The 21,465-nt window shown below is 36.4% G+C and overlaps 1 long non-coding RNA gene across 1 annotated transcript in view; it reads right to left on the reverse strand.

Annotated features, from left to right (window-relative positions):
* Positions 1–207: 207 nt before the first annotated feature.
* LOC129484817 (uncharacterized) overlaps positions 208–21,465 on the reverse strand; it is a 251,257-nt gene continuing 229,999 nt past the window's right edge. The window contains exon 5 of the long non-coding RNA XR_010121395.1: positions 208–1,154. This is a non-coding gene — a long non-coding RNA (uncharacterized lncRNA). The remainder of the gene's footprint in view (positions 1,155–21,465) is intronic.

A 21,465-nucleotide genomic window follows, 5' to 3' on the forward strand; every position in this document is an offset into this window, starting at 1 on the left:
AGTCTAAGCTCCGTCTTGCTTTCTTGCGGAACCTGATGTTTTTTCACAATTCACACTACTGCTTTGGTCTAAAAGCCCTTTCTGTGGCTCATTTGAAGCATACATGGAGTAAGATCAGTCAGAGACAGCAGTGTGAACAGAGCAGAGAACAAGGTCTCATCCAAAAGTAAATCTGATTTCATGGACTAAAGGATTCTTTATGTCTAAGGATGTATCTACAGGTAGTATAAGATGCTCCTCCGAACACCTCTATTTAAAGGATTTGGAAATGGAATCATGTAGATTTTGTGAGTAGAAAATGATTCAACACTTACTGGATGAAAGCAAAGACATGGAAAGTCACATATAGTGACTACTGGTTTGGACCACACTGTGATCAAACAAATTTTATAAATATATTTGAAGAGGGATTTATTTTTCATCATAGGGACCTGGAAAAAATGAACAGAACAATAATTGTCACTATGCACAGCATCAGGTAGGAGACAGAATATTTTGACCGAAAACCAGGGGTAATATTGTTTAGGAAGGCTGTGTCTTTCTGGGAGAAGAATGGCCTCAGCTGAGAAGCTGCCTAGGATGATCCAAATTCCTGGTATTGATTCCTTGAATAATATTGTATTTTAGTTTCCATGTAGTTCTGCCTTAGAAAAAGCATATCTTCATCATGGCAATGAGTGCCTTCTGGTCAGAATAAAGTCATAATTCTTATTGTAAATGAATAAATTGGTATTCTGTTTTACATTCTAGTCTCTCATTAATTTAATTTAGAGTAAGTTAGTATCCCTGAGCCTGATCACATCTGAGGAACTACACAATTGATTTTCTGGGCAAAGAACTTTCCAAAAAAATACAGACTGCAACAAAATCACCATTATGATACTACCCTGTGAGGCTTTTGTAGAACATTACATAACACATTCTAGGTAAATCCTTATTTTTCTGTTTGTTTCTCCTGAAAACGTAGCATATTGAATATAAAGATTTGTATGAAAACGTGAGCTTTGTTTCTAATGAAGATATTTTTGTTGTTTTGAGAAGAAAGAAGTAAATTTACTCCTCATCATTTGCTGTTGTTGTTGTTTAGCAGGCTCTATAGAAGAAATTATTCACTTGAGAATTGATGTCTTCTTTTATTGCTTTTTCTCATAACCCTGCAAAATAGAGGAATAAAATAAAATTACACTGGGCAAATATCTTACATGCTATTCTTAAATCTTGCAAATATAATTCCCAGTTTCTTTCATTTCAAATCACGAGGTTAAACTCAGCTCAGTCATGCGGTTCCAGCTGAAATTTGTTGGGACTTAACCTGCATAGCTAAATGTTCAATTTAAAAGTTCTTCTTGCACCTAATTTTCACCCAGTGAAAAAATGTGTAGTTATTACAGGCAATTGTAATGTGAATTAAATTGTGTATAATTTTTAATACTTTCAACTGTGAGTTCTTTGTGGGGACTTCCTAAGTGAAATAATAAGCTTTTTTTCTGATATTTACCTCTAACCCCATGTTTGAGATTTTATAAAACTTTGAACATTTTTATACATGTTACAAAAACATTAACCCTTCATATTTTATAGGTGAGAAAAATCTCCTCACATATAATTACATAATCTCAAACTGCCTTTTTTTAATTTTTATTTTAGATTCGGTGGTACATGTGCAGGTTTATTATAAGAATATACTGCAAGATGCTAAGTTTGGGTTTCTACTGATTGTGTCACCTAAATAGTGAACACAGTACCCAATAGGAAGTTTTTCAGCCCTTGTCCCCTTCCCACCCTCCCTCCTTTTGGAGTCCCTAGTGTCTGTTGTTCCTGTCCTTACGTTCATGTGCACCCAAGATTTAGCTCCCACTTATAAGTGAGAACATGTGATATTTGCTTTTCTGTTTGTGTTAATTTGCTTCGGGTAATGGCCTCCAGCTGCATGCATGTTGTTGCAAAAGATACGATTTTGTTCGTATTTTTGGCTGCATAGCATTCCCATGGTGGATACGTACCATATTTTCTTTATCTAATCCACTGTTGATGGGCACCTAGGTTGATTCCATGTCTTTGCTACTGTGAATAGTGTTGTGATGAACATACATGTGCATGTGTCTTTACGGCAGAATGATTTATATTCCTCTTGGTATATGCCCAGTAATGGTATTGCTGGGTTGAATGGTAATTCTACTTTTAGTTCTTTGAGACATCTCCAAACTGCTTTCCACAGTGACTGAACTAATTTGCATTCTCACCAACAGTGTATAAGTGTTCCTTTTTGTCTGTAGCTTCACCAACATCTTTTATTTTTTGATTTTTTAAAAAATAACAACTATTCTGACTGGTGTGACATGGTATCTCGTTGTGGTTTTGATTTGCATTTCTCTGGATGATTAGTGATATTTAACATTTCAAATGTTTGTTGGCTGCTTGTATGTCTTCTTTTGAGAAGTGTCTGTTCATGTCCATTGCCCACTTTTTAATGGGATTTTTTTTCTTATTAATTTTTTTACATTCCTTATAAATTCTGGATATTAGTCTTTTGTTGGATGCTTACTTTGCAAATATTCTCTCCCATTCTGTAGTTTGTCTGTTTACTCTAGCGATAACTTTCTTTTGCTGTGCAGAAGCTCGTTAGTTTAGTTTCATTAGGTTCCACTTGTCAATTTTTGTTTTTGTTGCAATTGCTTTTGAGAACTTAGTCATAAATTCTTTGGCAAGCTGATGTCCAGAAGGGTATTTCCTAGATTTTCTTTCAGGATGTTTATAGTTTGAGGTCTTACATTTAAGTCTTTAATTTATTTGAGTTAAATTTAGTATATGGTAATAGGTAAGGGTCCAGTTCATTCTTCTGCATATGGTTAGCCAATTTTCCCAGCACCATTTATTGAATATGGAGTCCTTTCTCCATAGCTTATTTTTGTGGACTTTGTCAAAGGTCAGTTTGTTACAGGTATGCAGCTTTATTTCTGGGTTCCCTATTCTATACCATTGGTGTATTGGTCTAATTTTATACCAGTACCATGTTATTTTGGTTACTGTATCCTCGTAGTGTAGTTTGAAGTGCAATGACGCAATGATGTGATACCTGTAGTTTTTTTTTTTTCTTCTTTCAAAATGGAGTCTCACTCTGTCGCCAGGCTGGAGTGCAGTGGGCAGTGGCATGATCTTGGCTCATTGCAACCTCCGCATCCTGGGTTCAGGCGATTCTCCTGCCTCAGCCTCCCAAGTACTGGGACTACAGCTGCGTGCCACCATGCCCAGCTAATTTTTGTATTTTTAGTAGAGATGAGGCTTCACCATGTTGGCCAGGATGGTCTCGATCAGCTTTGTTCTTTTTGCCTAGGATTACCTTGGCTATTTGGGCTCTGTTTTGATTCCATATGAATTTTAAAATTGTTTTTTTTAATTCTGTGAAAAGTGATGTTGATAATTTGGTGGGAATAGCATTGAATCTGTAAATTGCTTTGGGCAATGTGAACATTTTAATAATATTGACTCTTCCAATCCATGAGCATGGAGTGTTTTTCCATTTGTTTGCGTCATCTCTGATTTCTTTTAGCAGTGTTCAAAACTGTCTTTATCCTCTCACACATTTCAGCTGGAAGACTACTCCACAATTCTTTATTCTTAGTCTATCTTTTCTTTTGCTTTCTTGATATTATTATGTTAAAAAGAGAAATGTCCACCGACTTAATTTCTTCAGCATACATCTGAAAATTGGACAATGGAGACTTTACTCTTCTTCATTTTCTCAGCTGAATTTCTGATATTACTACAGCAATACCAGAAGCCCTGGGATATGTCTATACATCAATTTAAATTAGCCATTATCCTGCAAGTTGCTCCAACACTATACTGTAATTAGAAAAGCTTTGTAGTTATACCAGTAAGTAGATATCCTCTTGAGTTCCCCCTGCTGTTCTCTGGAAGGATAACTTATTTTTTATTTCATGTGAAAATGCAAATTTATAGCCTTCTTATGATATATGATAAGCAATTAAATTTACATAAAATGAAAAATAATGTTTGAGTAGACACATTTATATATATTCCTTAAAATATTAAAATAAAAATGTATAATCAGGTGAAATGTTTCTCAGAATTATTTATTTGGCTATAACAAAATAAAATACCTGGGATAGTTTGCCAATTGATAATTTTCAAATATGATAGTTTTTTTTTTTTTTTTTTTGAGATGGAGTCTCTTTCTGCCACCCAGGCTGGAGTGCAAGCAATGGTGTGATCTTGGCTCACTGAAACCTCTGCCCCCCAGATTCAAGACATTTTCCTGCTTCTGCCACCTGAGTAGCTGGGATTACAAGCATGTGCCACCATGCCCAGCTAATTTTTGTATTTTTAGTAGAGACAGGATTTCACCATGATGGCCAAGCTGGTCTCCAACTCCTGACCTCAAGTGATCCACCTGCCTCAGCCTCCCAAAGTGCTGGGATTACAGGCATGAGCCATTGTGCCTGGCCAAAAATGATAGTTTTTAAAGAACTTATTTTCTATTACTTCATTATTATTGCTCAAAATCAGTACACATCTAAGAATAAGGGGATACTAAATAAAATAATGGTTAGACTACACAAGTAATCCATAATTCACTTTGACATGAAGTCAAGGGTACTATCTCTTCAGTCAGTTTTCATATTTTGAAATGTATTTACTGAGTACTCACATTAGGCCAAGGGCTAGGTCTGGGGTTATGGACTAGGGATATATTAGTGGACCATGATCTAATGGTTTTTAAAAACTACTGGATAAGACAGATAATTGCACAATTATTTACACCATTATTTAATTACAAGGCCCTGGGAAGAATGGTCTGCATCTTTTTAAAATTGACAAAGAAGAGCATGATTAGATTATGGTGTATGATGAGGAAATGACCTTCTGTGAGATTTAAGGCTCAGGGAGAGGCAGTCAATTAAAACATTTATACCTTGTTAGTAATTCTAGAGTAAACCTCCCAAATAATGCCAGGTCATTATAAAAATTTAAGTGTGAGAATAATGCAACCTGATCAGATTTACATATTTTCCCCCACATTTTGTTATGAAAATGTTTTCAAACCACTACTTGAAATTATTGTAAACTTCCACATACCCATCAACTTGATGTTATAGTTGTACATACTTTGCTATATTTGTTTTAGCCCATTCATTTTCTTTTCAACTTTTATTTTAGGTTCAGGGGTACATGTGCAGGTTTGTCACATAGGTAAACTCATGTCACAGGGGTTTGTTGTACAGATTATTTCATCACCCAAGTACTAAGCCTAGTACCCAGTAGTTATTTGTCATGCAGGTAATAAGCATAGTAACTAACAGGTAGTTTTTCTATCTTCACCCTCCTCCTACCCTCCAACTGAAAGTAGGCCCCAGTATCTTCTTTTCCCCTGTTTGTGTCCGTGAGTCCTCATCATTTAGCTCCCACTTATAAGTGAGAACATGTGGTATTTGGTTTTCTGTTCTTATGTTAGTTTGTCAAAGATAATGACCTCTAGCTCCATCTATGCTCGTGCAAAGGACATGACCTCATTCTTTTTTATGGCTGCATTGTATTTCTTGCTGCATATGTCCCACATTTTCTTTATCCAATCTGCCATTGATGTAGCCCATTTATTTATCCATTCAATTAGCCATCTATTAATCTATCTTATTTTAAGAGGGTTTTAAGATGAGATGTAACTTATATATAATAAAATTTGCCCTTTCTAGTATGTAGTTCTATGCTCTGACAAAGCAGAGTCATGTCATATCACCACAATTGGGATACATAACAGTTTAATCACATATGTCTAATGCATTTCAGAGTTTTCTTTAGATATCAGTGCATTTCATATCTAAGCATTTCAACATGCATATAATTCATTAGAGCTCAAAATTTGTTCATGATTACTTATATTTTTTGAAGTGAATTGTACACAGAGTGAAATACATCATTCATAATCTTTTTATGAGCACTGATAAATGCATAAACCTGACCTGTGCAATGCTGAACCTCTACAAAGATATAGAACATTTTCATCATCCCCCCTAAAATCTCCTTCTGCTCCTTTGCAGTCAATTTCTGGTCCCACTTTCCCCTTCAAATTACATTAACAACCAGGGTTCTGATTTTTCTTACATAACCATAGGTTGGTTTTGCCCATTCTAGAACTTCAGATAAATCAAGTCAAAGAGCATATGTTCTTTTGTGTAAGACTTCTTTAGGTAAACATTATATTTCTGAGATACGAACATGTTGGGTGTATCATTAGTTCTTTTTAAATTGCTGAGTACTATTTTGTTGTATAAATGGATCTTAGTTTGTCTCTCCATTCTTCTGTTGATTGAAACCTGGGCTGTTTTCAGTTTTGGCGATTATGAATAAAGCTATCATTAACATTCTTATACAAAGCTTTTAGTGAAAAAGAAGCACATGTTTTTTTTTTCTCAGATAAATATCTAGAATTGGCATTTCTCTGTCATGGAGATATTTGCTTAGCTTATTTTTTTTAAAAGCCAGAATGTTTTACAAACTGGTTCATCAGCATAACAGTTTAAAAAACCATGCTGCCTATAGGAAGGATAATGGCTTGGGACTAAGGGAAAGTATATCGGGGAAGACAAATTGTAATGTTTAGACTTACTAGGGGCTAGTGGATATAGAGGAGGGTTGATATAATTAAGATATAGTTACAGGATAGAATAAATGGGATTAGGTAGGAGATAGGATTTGAGGGGAGGGATATGGATTAGTCAGATTTCAGCATGAACAAATGCAAGATGGTAGTATGACTTACAGAGATGGAGAGCACTGATGGAAATGGAGAGCCATCAGGTCCAGAGGAAAATGCCTGAGCTCCATTTGGAACATATGCCAGTTGGATGTTCTCTCTTTTGGAATAATAATTAGCTGATTTGTGGCAATTTCTATATTGTTATAACCAGAAAGAAAAATGAATGCAATCTATCTTGCTATGCACCAAATAGACCTGTGTTTCCTAAATTTAAGCTGCTTTACCCTTCCCTTGAAGTAAAATACTTTTACTTATAATTTACTCTAAAAAAGAGCATACATTTTATTTCTTCATGTTTAAAATTATTATAAATGTTAAAATATAACCTATTAAATTACATTCATTTCTATACCTTAGAATTTATGACCCTTGTTTGAAAAATATCGTAGCACTTTTATTGGACAAGGAGATGATTTATTACATAAGATTTAATTAGGATAAATGAGGGATATTATATGGTACAATATTTTCACAGATGGTTGAAATCACATTGGGAAAAGCTTGGATTCAAGTTCATCTATTTAAGTTGCTTAAGATAATTTAGATAGAATTTGAAGGAATTAAGTTTACCAGCAGTTTAAAGCATTACATTTATATTAAAGCACAAACAAGAATTATAATTCTTGTTAAAGTTACCACAGAATTAAAACTCCTTAACCAATAAAGTCAAATGAAGTTTTTAAAAAGACTTGTATAAGTCTTTTTAATTTGTGTTTTGCTCAAAAATAATGCCTGCCTAATGTTAATGAGGATCCTAATCAACATAATTTTAGCCAGAACAACTTTTCCTATTTAGCTATCCTTGAAACAAGACAATGACATTTTAAATAATTATAGAAGTGCTGTGAGAGATAACAAAAATGAAAATAAGCACTATGTATGAAAAAGGGACCTCTACAAGCCATTTAATGTCTAAATATGCTTTTTATTACTTGATTTTTTATAAATATTGAGAAAAACTATTTAAAATTTGTATTGGCAGTCTCAAATCTCATGTTATATCACCTATCATAGTTATGTAAAATAATAAGAATTGTCATTAAAATGTAATTAAATATTCACATTTCATGCCAAGCTGTCAACAAGCCTCATTTTGCTTAATTATCTGCAGATTTTCTGGACCACCTGTTTTCAGGAGGGCTTTTCATTTCTAGGAGGTCAATGGAAGGAAAAGAAAATGAAGATTTTTGCCAATCACCTTGTTTAGAATGCATTTGTTCCTGATGAAGAATGACTCTAGCCTCTCTTAGTGCTTGGTATTTCACTCTTGTCCAGAGGTCACAGGATTTAAAAAGCAGTTGTAAAGTCTGACCGGAAGCTAAAAACAAAAAGCAGATCTATTTAAACAAATACAGTTTAAATATTGCAAAAGCTGGTAATAACAGTACATTTGTTTTTTGGTCTATTCAAGTCTTCTGAATGTCCTTAACAAAGTTACATAAAGGTTTTATTCATTCGCGACTCATTGTTTCCTGCTTGCTAATGCTCATCTGGAATATATGAATTGTAATTGAAAAGATTATATTAATTTTCTAATGAGCTACATGAATATATGTAAAATAATATTTAAAAATAAAAAAATTGAACAGATTATTGTTTACAAGAATGACATTGAGAGAGGATCCCTAAACTTTGTTTAGCAAACATAAAAAAGGAATCTGTAGTGACTAGTAGGTTTATTCGCTTTTGTTTCATTTTTTTCCTTTAATACATTTAGAGATTTATTGGCATTTAGAGAGTGAATTTTACAAACATGTTAAATGACACATCATAGTTTCTCTTACATTTTTTAAACTAGTCTGTCTCTTATAAAATATAATGTAGGACAGTGGTTAAGACTCAGCCTCTAGAGGCAACCTGCCTAGGTTTGAATCCCAGCATTATCATGTGCTGAAAATGACTTTAAGCAAGTTACTTAATCTCTCTGTGATTTAATTTCCTCATCAATAAAATAAAAGAGGAGTATTGACTTCTTAAAATTGTTATGAAGATGAAGGGCATGTAAAGTGGTTGTTTCATAGAAGAGATAAAGTCTTGGGCTAGGGTAGTAAAATTGGGGATGAAAGTAATCAGACAGAAGAACAGTATATTTTCCAAGTGAAATTGACAGGCTTTGGTGAGCAATTAATGTCTGGTGACTTTCAGTTGCCAGTTGATGTTAAGGTGATTGCAAAAGCATGAGGGATATTTCTGGAAGCACGATATCTTCAGTGGTAAACACAGGCCACGGCAATAGGTCACAGTGATTGTATTTATCATAGGCATGGGTGGTAAGTGGGAAGGGATCACCTCCAAAGCCTTCTTACCTGGAAATACTTTTTCATGCGCAACATATCAATGAGTACATTCAGGCAGGCAAAATGGGGCTCAACTTGCGGATCAAAGGAGAGCTGAGGACAAAAATTTTTAAATGGAATTGGAAGTGTGTCATCCCAGTTATGGGAATCTATCCAGAAGAAAGCATCATTGACTTCCCATTCACAACTCAACCCATTTATAACCAGCTTCTGCCATCATTTGTCCACAATAACTGCTGTTGCCAAGATCATCCGTGATTTTCCTTGTATGAAATTCAATGGAATCTTATCAACGGCTTTTGACAGGAAAATTTCTATCCAAAGACCTAGTTCCCTAATTTTTCTATTTACATTGATGATTACATTCATTTTCATGGCTTCATTTATTAATTTTTAACTGGCAGTTAAAAATTGTATATATTTATGGTATGCAGCATAATGTTTTGATCCATAGCTTCAAATACCATTTTATATTTGTAATCCCATACTGTCATTTGGACTTAATATCTAAATGTCCTCTGATTAATCAAACAATTCTACTTAGATGTTTTAAATATAACATATCCAGAATCAAACCTTTTATTTCTATATCCAGACATTTTCCTCCTAAGTCTATTAATTTCCAAGAATGGCAAGACTGTTTTTGTAATTTCCTAAGCTAGAAACTTGAGATTTACCCTCAATTATTCCACACCATACTCACGCTTGTCCTCCAATTTAATCCACAATTCTTATTAATTTATACCTTCAAAATATATTTCAAATCTGTAGATTCCTGTCCATTTCTATTCTTGCACTCTATTGTAAACCATCATTTTTAACCCATTTCCACTTTTGCCACTTCCTAAACAATTCAATCAATTTCCGTATAAGGACTTTGGGAGGCCAAGGCAGGCGGATCATGAGGTCAGGAGATCGGGACCATCCTGGCTAACATGGAGAAACACTATCTCTACTAAAAAATACAAAAAATTAGCCGGGCATGGTGGCAGGTGCCTGTAGTCCCAACTACTCAGGAGGCTGAGGCAGGAGAATAGCATGAACCCGGGAGGTGGAGCTTGCAGTGAGCCGAGATGGCACCACTGCACTCCAGCCTGGGTGACAGAGCGAGATTCTGTCTCAAAAAAAAAAAAAAAAAAAAAAAAAATTCCTTATAAGGGATCACACTGATATTTTTAAAACATAAATTTGATCATTTTATTTTTTGCATTAAATTTTTCAATGGTTCTCCATTGTATTTAGAATAAACTATGCAGTCATTGAGGCCTACCAAGTACACCCTGTCCCTCACCTCCAACAGAATAAAGGTTTATTTCTCCAATCTCATTCCCATTTTCCCCACTTCCACAATAACCATGTGTCAGCCACTCTCTCCATTTAGTTCCTAAAAGCACCCCTAGACTTTTGCACATGTTCTTAGGCAGGTCACTTTTCCCCACTCATAAAGTATCATTAGAATTCATATATCAGTATAAGTGGCCATCTTTATTAGTTATATCTAAACTAGTTCTCCCATTTTTTATCATAGAAAACTATTCATTTTTTAAAATTTCATCATGCATCATGATTCATAATTATCTTTTCTGTATGTTGTATTTGTTTGTTGTCTGTCTTCTTCACAAGACTGAATTGCCATGAGGTTTGGGATAGTATCTGCCTCATTAAATAGTGTCTCTCCCCATACCTACCATGATGTTCAATGCACTGGAGATGCTCAAAAACAGGTATTGGCTGAATGAATGCTTTTGTGAGAAATACACATCTGGGCAGGGGGGTGGGTTCCAAGATGGCCGAATAGGAACAGCTCCAGTCTATAGCTCCCAGCATGAGCGATGCAGAAGATGGGTGATTTCTGCATTTCCAACTGAGGTACCAGGTTCATCTCACTGGGGCTTGTTGGACAGTGGGTGCAGGACAGTGGGTGCAGCTCAAAGAGCGTGAGCCGAAGCAGGGCGAGGCATCACCTCACCCAGGAAGCGCAGGGATCAGGGAATTCCCTTTCCTAGCAGAGGGAAGGGGTGACAGATGGCACCTGGAAAATCGGATCACTCCCACCCTAATACTGCGCTTTTCCAATGATCTTAGCAAACGGCACACCAGGAGATTATATCCCATGCCTGGCTCGGATGGTCGCATGCCCATGGAGCCTCGCTCATTGCTAGCACAGCAGTCTGAGATCGAACTGCAAGGTGGCAGTGAGGCTGGGGGAGGGGAGGGGCGCCCACAATTGCTGAGGCTGGAGTAGGTAAACAAAGAGGCCGGGAAGCTCGAACTGGGTGGAGCCCACCTCAGCTCAAGGAGGCCTGCCTGCCTCTGTAGATTCCACCTCTGGCGGCAGGGCATAGCCGAACAAAAGGCAGCAGAAACCTCCGCAGACTTCAATGTCCCTGTCTGACAGCTTTGAAGAGAGTAGTGGTTCTCCCAGCACAGACTTTGAGATCTGAGAACGGACAGACTGCCTCCTCAAGTGGGTCCCTGAACCTTGAGTAGCATAACTGGGAGGCACCCCCCAGTAGGGGCAGACTGACACCTCATAAGGCCGGGTACCCCTCTGAGATGAAGCTTCCAGAGGAATGATCAGGCAGCAACATTTTCTGTTCAGCAATATTCACTGTTCTGCAGCCTCCACTGCTGATACCCAGGCAAACAGGGTCTGGAGTGGACTTCCAGCAAACTCCAACAGACTTGCAGCTGAGGGTCCTGACTGTTAGAAGGAAAACTAACAAACAGAAAGGACATCCACACCAAAACCCCAACTGTATGTCACCATCATCAAAGACCAAAGGTAGATAAAACCACAAAGATGGGGAAAAAACAGAGCAGAAAAGCTGAAAATTCTAAAAATCAGAGCGCCTCTCCCCCTCCAAAGGAACACAGCTCCTCACCAGCACAGAACAAAGCTGGATGGAGAATGACTTTGATGAGTTGAGAGAAGAAGGCTTCAGACGATCAAACTTCTCCGAGCTAAAGAAGGAAGTTCGAACCCATCGCAAAGTAGCTAAAAAGTTTGAAAAAAGATTAGACAAATGGCTAACTAGAATAACCAGTGTAGAGAAGTCCTCAAATGACCTGATGGAGCTGAAAATTGTGGCACAAGAACTATGGGATGCATGCATAGGCTTCAGTAGCTGATTCGATCAACCGCAAGAAAGGGTATCAGTGATTGAATATCAAATGAATGAAATGAAGTGAGAAGAGAAGTTTAGAGAAAAAAGAGTAAAAACAAATGAACAAAGCCTTCAAGAAATATTGGACTATGAGAAAAGACCAAATCTACGTCTGACTGGTGTACCTGAAAGTGACGGGGAGAATGGAACCAAGTTGGAAAACATTCTTCAGGATATTATCCAGGAGAACTTCCCCAACCTAGCAAGGCGGGCCAACATTCAAATTCAGGAAATACAGAGAATGCCACAAAGATACTCCTCGAGAAGAGCAACTCCAAGACAAATAATTGTCAGATTCACCAAAGTTGAAATGAAGGAAAAAATGTTAAGGGCAGCCAGAGAGGGTGGTCGGGTTACCCACAAAGGGAAGCCCATCAGACTAACAGTGGATATCTCGGCAGAAACTCTACAAGCCAGAAGAGAGAGGGGGCCAATATTCAACATCTTAAAGAAAAGAATTTTCAACCCAGAATTTCATATCCAGCCACATTAAGCTTCATAAGTGAAGGAGAAATAAAATCCTTTACAGACAAGCAAAAGCTGAGAGATTTTGTCACCACCAGGCCTGCCCTACAAAAGCTCCTGAAGGAAGCACTAAACAAGGAAAGGAAAAACTGGTAGCAGCCGCTGCAAAAACATGCCAAATTGTATAGATCATTGATGCTAGGAAGAAACTGCATCAACTAATGAGCGAAATAACCAGCTAACATCATAATGACAGGATCAAATTCACAATAGCAATATTAACCTTAAACGTGAATGGGCTAAATGCTCCAGTTAAAAGACACAGACTGCAAGTTGGATAAAGAGTCAAGACCCATCAGTGTGCTGTATTCAGGAGACACATCTCACATGCAGAGACACACATAGGCTCAAAATAAAGGGATGGAGGAAGATCTACCAAGCAAATGGAAAACAATAAAAGGCAGGGGTTGCAATCCTAGTCTCTGATAAAACAGACTTTAAACCAACAAAGATCAAAAGGGACAAATAAGGCCATTACATAATGGTAAAGAGATCATTTCAACAAGAAGAGCTAACTATCCTAAATATATATGCACCCAATACAGGGGCACCCAGATTCACAAAGCAAGTCCTTAGTGACATACAAAGAGACTTAGACTCCCACACAATAATAGTGGGAGACTTTAACACCCCACTGTCAACGTTAGACAGATCAACGAGACAGAAAGTTAGCAAGGATATCCAGGACTTGAACTCAGCTCTGCACCAAGCAGACATAATAGACATCTACAGAACTCTCCACCCCAAATCAGCAGCATATACATTCTTCTCGGCACCACATCACACATATTCCAAGATTGACCAAATAGTTGGAAGTAAAGCAGTCCTCAGCAAATGTAAAAGAACAGAAATTATAACAAACTGTCTTTCAGACCACAGTGCAATCATACTAGAACTCAGGATTAAGAAACTCACTCAAAACCACTCAAATACATGGAAACTGAACAACCTGCTCCTGAAAGACTATTGGGTACATAACAAAATGAAGGCAGAAATAAAGATGCTCTTTGAAACCAACGAGAACAAAGACACAACATACCAGAATCTTTGGGACACATTTAAAGCAGTGTGTAGAGGGAAATTTATAGCACTAAATGCCCACAAGAGAAAGCAGGAAAGATCTAAAATGAACACCCTAACATCACAATTAAAAGAACTAGAAAAGCAAGAGCAAACACATTCAAAAGCTAGCAGAAGGCAAGAAATAACTAAGATGAGAGCAGAACTGAAGGAGATAGAGACACAAAAAACCCTTCAAAAAATCAATGAATCCAGGAGCTGGTTTTTTGAAAAGATCAACAAAATTGATACACCACTAGCAAGACTAATAAAGAAGAAAAGAGAGAAGAATCAAATAGATGCAATAAAAAATGATAAAGGGGATATCACCACCAATCCCACAGAAATACAAACTACCATCACAGAATACTATAAACACCTCTATGCAAATAAACTAGAAAATCTAGAAGAAATGGATAAATTCCTGGACACATACACCCTCCCAAGACTAAACCAAGAAGAAGTTGAATCTCTGAATAGACAAATAAGAGGCTCTGAAATTGAGGCAATAATTAATAGCCTACCAACCAAAAAAAGTCCAGGACCAGATGGATTCACAGCCAAATTCTACCAGAGGTACAAAGAGGAGCTGGTACCATTCCTTCTGAAACTATTCCAATCAATAGAAAAAGAGGGAATCCTCCCTAACTCATTTTATGAGGCCAGCATCATCCTGATACCAAAGCCTGGCAGAGACACAACAAAAAAAGAGAATTTTAGACCAATATCCCTGATGAACACTGATGCAAAAATCTTCAATAAAATACTGGCAAACCAAATCCAGCAGCACATCAAAAAGCTTCTCTATCATGATCAAGTGGGCTTCATTCCTGGGATGCAGGGCTGGTTCAACATATGCAAATCAATAAACGTAATCCAGCATATAAGCAGAACCAAAGACAGAAACCACATGATTATCTCAATGCAGAAAAGGCCTTCGACAAAATTCAACAGCCTTTCATGCTAAAAACTCTCAATAAATTAGGTATTGATGGGACATATCTCAAAATAATAAGAGCTATCTATGACAAACCCACAGCCAATATCATACTAAAGAGGCAAAACTGGAAGCATTCCCTTTGAAAACTGGCACAAGACAGTGATGTCCTCTCTCACGACTCCTATTCAACATAGTGTTGAAAGTTCTGGCCAGGGCAATCAGGCAGGAGAAAGAAAAAAAAAGGTATTCAATTAGGAAAAGGGGAAGTCAAATTGTCCCTGTTTGCAGCTGACATGATTGTATATTTAGAAAACCCCATAGTCTCAGCCCAAAATCTCCTTAAGCTGATAAGCAACTTCAGCAGTCTCAGGATACAAAATCAATGTGCAAAAATCACAAGCATTCTTATACATGAATAACAGACAAACAGAGAGCCAAATCATAAGTGAACTCCCATTCATAATTGCTTCAAAGAGAATAAAATACCTAGGAATCCAACTTAAAGGGATGTGAAGGACCTCTTCAAGTAGAACTACAAACCACTGCTCAACAAAATAAAAGAGGACACAAATAAATGGAAGAACATTCCATGCTCATGGATAGGAAGAATCAATATCATGAAAATGGTCATACTGCCCAAGGTGATTTATAGATTCATTGCCATCCCCATCAAGCTACCAATGATTTTCCTCACAGAATTGAAAAAAACTACTTTAAAGTTCATATGGAACCAAAAAAGAGCCCGCATTGTCAAGTCAATCCTAAACCAAAAGAACAAAGCTGGAGGCATCACGCTACCTGACTTCAAACTATACTACAAGGCTACAGTAACCAAAACAGCATGGTACTGGTACCAAAACAGAGATATAGACCAATGGAACAGAACAGAGACCTCAGAAATAATACCACACATCTACAACCATCTGATTTTTGACAAACCTGACAAAAACAAGCAATGGGGAAAGGATTCCCTATTTAATAAATGGTGCTGGGAAAACTGGCTAGCCATATGTAGAAAGCTGAAACTGGATCCCTTCCTTACACATTATACAAAAATTAATTCAAGATGGATTAAAGACTTACATGTTAGACCTAAAACCATTAAAACCCTAGAAGAAAACCTAGGCAATACCATTCAGGACATAGGCATGGGCAAGGACTTCATGTCTAAAACAACAAAAGCAATGACAATAAAAGCCAAAATTGACCAATGGGATCTAATTAAACTAAAGAGCTTCTGCACAGCAAAAGAAACTATCATCAGAGTGAACAGGCAACCTACAGAATGGGAGAAAATTTTTGCAATCTAAACATCTGACAAAGGGCTAATATCCAAAATCTTCAAAGAATTCAAACAAATTTACAAGAAAAAACCAAACAACCCCATCGAAAAGTAGGCAAAGGATATGAATAGGCACTTCTTAAAAGGAGACATTTATGCAGTCAACAGACACATGAAAAAGTGCTCATCATCACTGGCCATCAGAGAAATGCAAATCAAAACCACAATGAGATACCATCTCACACCAGTTAGAATGGCCATCATTAAAAAGTCAGCAAACAACAGGTGCTGGAGAGGATGTGGAGAAATAGGAACACTTTTACACTGCTGGTGGGACTGTAAACTAGTTCAACCATTGTGGAAGACAGTGTGGCAATTCCTCAAGGATCTAGAACTAGAAATATCATTTGACCCAGCCATCCCATTACTGGGTATATACCCAAAGGATTATAAATCATGCTGCTATAAAGACACATGCACACGTATGTTTATTGCAGCACTATTCACAATAGCAAAGACTTGGAACCAACCCAAATGTCCATCAATGATAAACTGGATTAAGAAAATGTGGCACATATACACCATGGAATACTATGCAGCCATGAAAAAGGATGAGTTCATGTCCTTTGTAGGGACGTAGATGAAGCTGGAAACCATCATTCTCAGCAAACTATCGCAAGGACAAAAAAAAAACAAACACCGCATGTTCTTACTCATAAGTGGGAATTGAACAATGAGAACACTTGGACACAGGGTGGGGAACATCACACACCGGAGCCTGTTGTGGAGTGGGGGGAGTCGGGAGGGAGGGATAGCATTAGGAGATAAACCTAATGTAAATGACGAGTTAATGGGTGCAGCACACCAACATGGCACATGTATACATATGTAAAAAACCTGCACATTGTGCACATGTACCCTAGAATTTAAAGTATAATAAAAAAAGAGAAATACACATCTAGATCTGTGTAGGTGAATGTTGCATATATATGTGATCTAAATCGACTCACATTAAAAGGATACAAACCTGAATTCAGAATGTTCTTGCTAGTTCTTTGATTGTTTTAAAGAGAAGTTACTGTAAGTCAGGAGATGACTTTTTCTAAAGTGACTTCTGTCCTTAGTGCTCTTTGAAAATCGTGTCCAAGTTTCACCGAGTATATATTACAAAATTATGCTGACTAAATGTAAGTGGGCAAGGAATAGACAGAATCTGGGTGCTGCTTTCCACTAAGAGTCTTAACTATATATTTGAGATCACTTGGAATGCACATTCACAGCCATAGTTATTCAGTATTGTTCTGTGGCACTGGTTGAGAATATAAACAATAAAGAGACCCAAATTGTAGTCTCTCCACAAGGAAACAGGCAACTTCAAGTCTCCTCAGTAAGCACAACACTTGAAAATTGTTCCCCTAGAGAAAGCAGATGCTCAGAAACACAAATTGGTTGTCAGATTTATTGTAAAACACATGTACAGTGCATTTATATACACTTAGATGTATGAGTAATCATAAACCCACTAATAGCTTAGTTATGTCTGAAAATCTATTTTATCAAGTTCTCAACATTTTGATATTCAATGATTGAGATCTTAGCTTTTTTTTGTTTGTGGGCAAGTGTTTCTTTTATCTTGCATGTGGCTGAAATGGAATTGATTTGTATAAGTGCTCACAGAAATGAACAGATTCTGAGCAACAACAGGTAACTCATTTGGTTAAAAACATTAAATACATTACTTTGACTTAAAATTTTCTTCTCATTTTTGATTGTATGGCCTGGTGAACAGAGATGAACTGAAGGTGAAATTGTTGTCTGCAGCTAGCTTAATGTTTGCTTCTCAACATAAGTGGTGCTCCCGTATTTGTTTTTCTATTATTCACTTGGCCTGGAACTTATCCTAAAAACTTAGAATAAATAAATGTCTTGTTTTGCTTAAAACTTTCCCTAAACTTCAGGTCTGAGTTAGGCACTTATTTCTCAGTGTTCCCTAATGTTTTTGCTATACAGTATATAATATCTTGTTATGTTTAATCCTTCATTTATTTCAGAAAACTCAATATTGTAGACATGAATCTATTTTTGCATGTAATTATCATCACTACAAATGAACTAAACTCATCAGTTAATAACAAAAAATTGTACACAAGATTTTTGAGAAAAACAATCATATGGTATATGCAAGAGGGTGATTAAAATAAAAGAAAGCAGAAATGCTGAAGCTAAAATGATGTTTAAAAAAAACCTCCAATTTTATTCGATAAACTAATTTTTGGGGCTTAAGTTACTATGAGAGATAACATAAGGGAGAATAACTCTGTATTACCAGAAAAATTGTCAGGAAGAATTCCTTTTAATTGTGGTTTCTGCCCTACAAATCAGATGCCAAATAAAGTTTTTATATATAATGATGGATGAATAATATTTCCATAAAAGATTTTATTTTTAAAAACTCATTTATATTCTTTATATTTTCACCAGTGTACAATAATATATACATTTTAATTGAACTGTATTTATATATTGGGTGAGAAAATGAAACTAAGAAACTCTCTAAGCATGTGAATAAATAATTTACATAAAAAATTACTGAAGTCTCAAAGTTTATAAAAACAAGAACAAAGAAATACAAAACAATAAATACACACATAAATACACATATACACATAAATACACATATATTTATGTGTGTATATAAAACCTATCCGATTGGTAATTTTTTTAATAAAAAAATGCTAGAAAATATGTAGTAGGTACTATTATCAAACTCTGTTGGTAGACATAGATTTTTTCCGTCATTTTTAAAACAGAAATTTTGCAATAAAAATTGAGGAAAGTGCAAAAATTAATGTTCAAGGGTATTAATAGTATTTATTATAGTAAATACTACTTAGTGGGGGAAATATTAAATATACAACAACAGGACATATGATACTCTACAATTAATTTAAAATGAAGCATATATAATTATTTGTGTGTGTGTGTGCATGTCTGTCTAATGTGTCTATTGGTACAATTTCTAAAAGAGAATTATATTAAGAAAAAAACTTTCTCATTCAAAATGTCAGAATAATTTTTTCATTTATTATTGCGCCACCATAACAATTTTAAAATGAAAGTAAAGAAAGTACAAAGTGTAAATTTAAAAGACAAAATGTGAGAAGGAATGACAATAGATGAAAAATATTGGAACATAGAGGGGTATGAACCCATAGGGTTCAATTGGATAAATTTGAACTTTTGTCAATATGACAGATGAGTTGCTCAGAGGCACCCGTTTGTAATGGAAACAATTAGATCCTTGATATGATATAGCCTTTTTTGATAGATTGCTGAATTTCTCCAAAGAGAACCATCCACCTCTTCTGGGAAAACATACAAACATAGCCAACAAATCAATGATCTGGGGCTGAGGTTGGGAGCAGTAAGTAGACTGAAAAAGCAAATATTTCATGAAAGCTGATAGCAGCAGCAAGAAGTAGATGATGGGCTTAGAGCAATGGTGAAATGGTTGAGCTAGACATTTTCCTCCCATAGTGAGGTGGGACCTTTGGGTAGTTGTAGGGTCATCCCAGGCTGGTGGCATTCCCTGGTTCTTGACAGAAGAAAACCTTGCCAACTTAAGATCAAGAGAAGCAACCAATAAACTGATAATCAAAAAGCACCAATGACATGAAGAGCCAGATGACCACAAGTGAGAGTCAGAAGACAATAAATAACAGATTTAGACACTCACATACTACTGAGTATATTGGAATTCAGAGCTGTAGAATGTAGAACACATAAGTAAGAAATGTTTAAATAAGTCAAAGACAGAATCTCAAAGGTGAGGAGAAAGGCAGGTATGATCAGATAATTAAAAAACTAAAAACTAATGGAGTCTCTAGAAATGTAAAACCCAACTGGTGATATTGTAATCTTAAAGAATGAGTTAAAAGGGCTGGGTGTGGTGGCTCATGCCTGTAAATCCCAGCACTTTGGGAGGCCAAGGTGGACGGATCACGAGGTCAGGAGATCGAGACTATCCTGGCTAACACAGTGAAACCCCGTCTCTACTAAAAATACAAAAAATTAGCTGGGCGTGGTGGTGGGCACCTGTAATTCCAGCTATTCAGGAGGCTGAGGCAGGAGAATGGCATGAACCCTGGAGGCAGAGCTTGCAGTGAGCTGAGATAGCGCCACTGCAGTCCGGCCTAGGCGAAAGAGCGAGACTTTGTCTCAAAAAAAAAAAAAAAAAAAGAATGGGTTAAAAAGCATATTTAATTCTGCCAAAGAAAGAATTCAAGACCTGAAGATATATTTGAATATATAAACCAAAATTTATAAACTCAAAAAAAGCTCAATATCACTGGTCATTAGAGAAATGAACATCGAAACTGGAATGAGACACCATCTCACACCAGCCAGAATGACTATTACTAAAAAGTCAAAAAACAATAGATGCCGGTAAGGTTGTGGCTAAAAAGGAATGCTTTTACACTGTTGGTGGGGGTGTAAATTAGTTCAACCATTGTTGAAGACAGCGTGGCAATTTCTCAAAGACCTAGAGGCAGAAATACCATTTGACCCAGCAATCTCATTACTGGGTATATACTCAAAGGAATATGTCATTCTATTATAAAGACACATAGATATGTATTTTCATTGCAGCGCTGTTCACAATAGCAAAGACATGGAATCAAACTAAATGCTCAATAATGATTGACTGGATAAAGAAAATGTGGTGCATATATATCATGGAATACTATGCAGCCATAAAAAGGAATGAGATCATGTCCCTTGCAGGGACATGGATGGAGCTGGAGGCCATCAACCTTAGCAAACTAATGCAAGAACAGGAAACCAAATACCACATGTTCTCAGTTGTAACTTGGAGCTAAATGATGAGAAGACATGAACACACGGTGGGGAACAACACACACTGGGGCCTACTGAAAGGCAGCAGGGTGGGAGAAGGGAGAGGATCAGGAAGAATAGCTAATGGATGCTGAGCTTAATACCTGGGTAATGGGATGATCTGCAGCCAACCACCCTGGCATGCATTTACCTATGTAAAACACCTGCACATTCTGCACATGTATACCTGAACTTAATAGTTGGAAAATTTTAAAAAAGTTAAGAAATGTTCAATTCTGCAATATTATTCAGGCATTTAAGCCTATGTATATACATTTGAAGGAGTCTAAACAGTTTACAAAGAAGATTATTTCCGTATCATTGTGTTGTGCTTTTGTCTTTAGTAGCTTCACCCACCTGACCTCAGATATTTTTTTTCCAGAGAGGCATAAATTAGTGAAAGATGTATTACTGAACATTATCTTATAAATCGATGAGATGATTTGGGTTAAAATGTCTCAAATGGCTAGAGAATGGTTCATTTCTAGGTGGTTATTGGAAAACTCTGAGTTTAATACAAT

This window comes from Symphalangus syndactylus, chromosome 6 (genome assembly GCF_028878055.3).
Source record: "Symphalangus syndactylus isolate Jambi chromosome 6, NHGRI_mSymSyn1-v2.1_pri, whole genome shotgun sequence".
Taxonomy (NCBI): Eukaryota; Metazoa; Chordata; class Mammalia; order Primates; family Hylobatidae; genus Symphalangus; species Symphalangus syndactylus.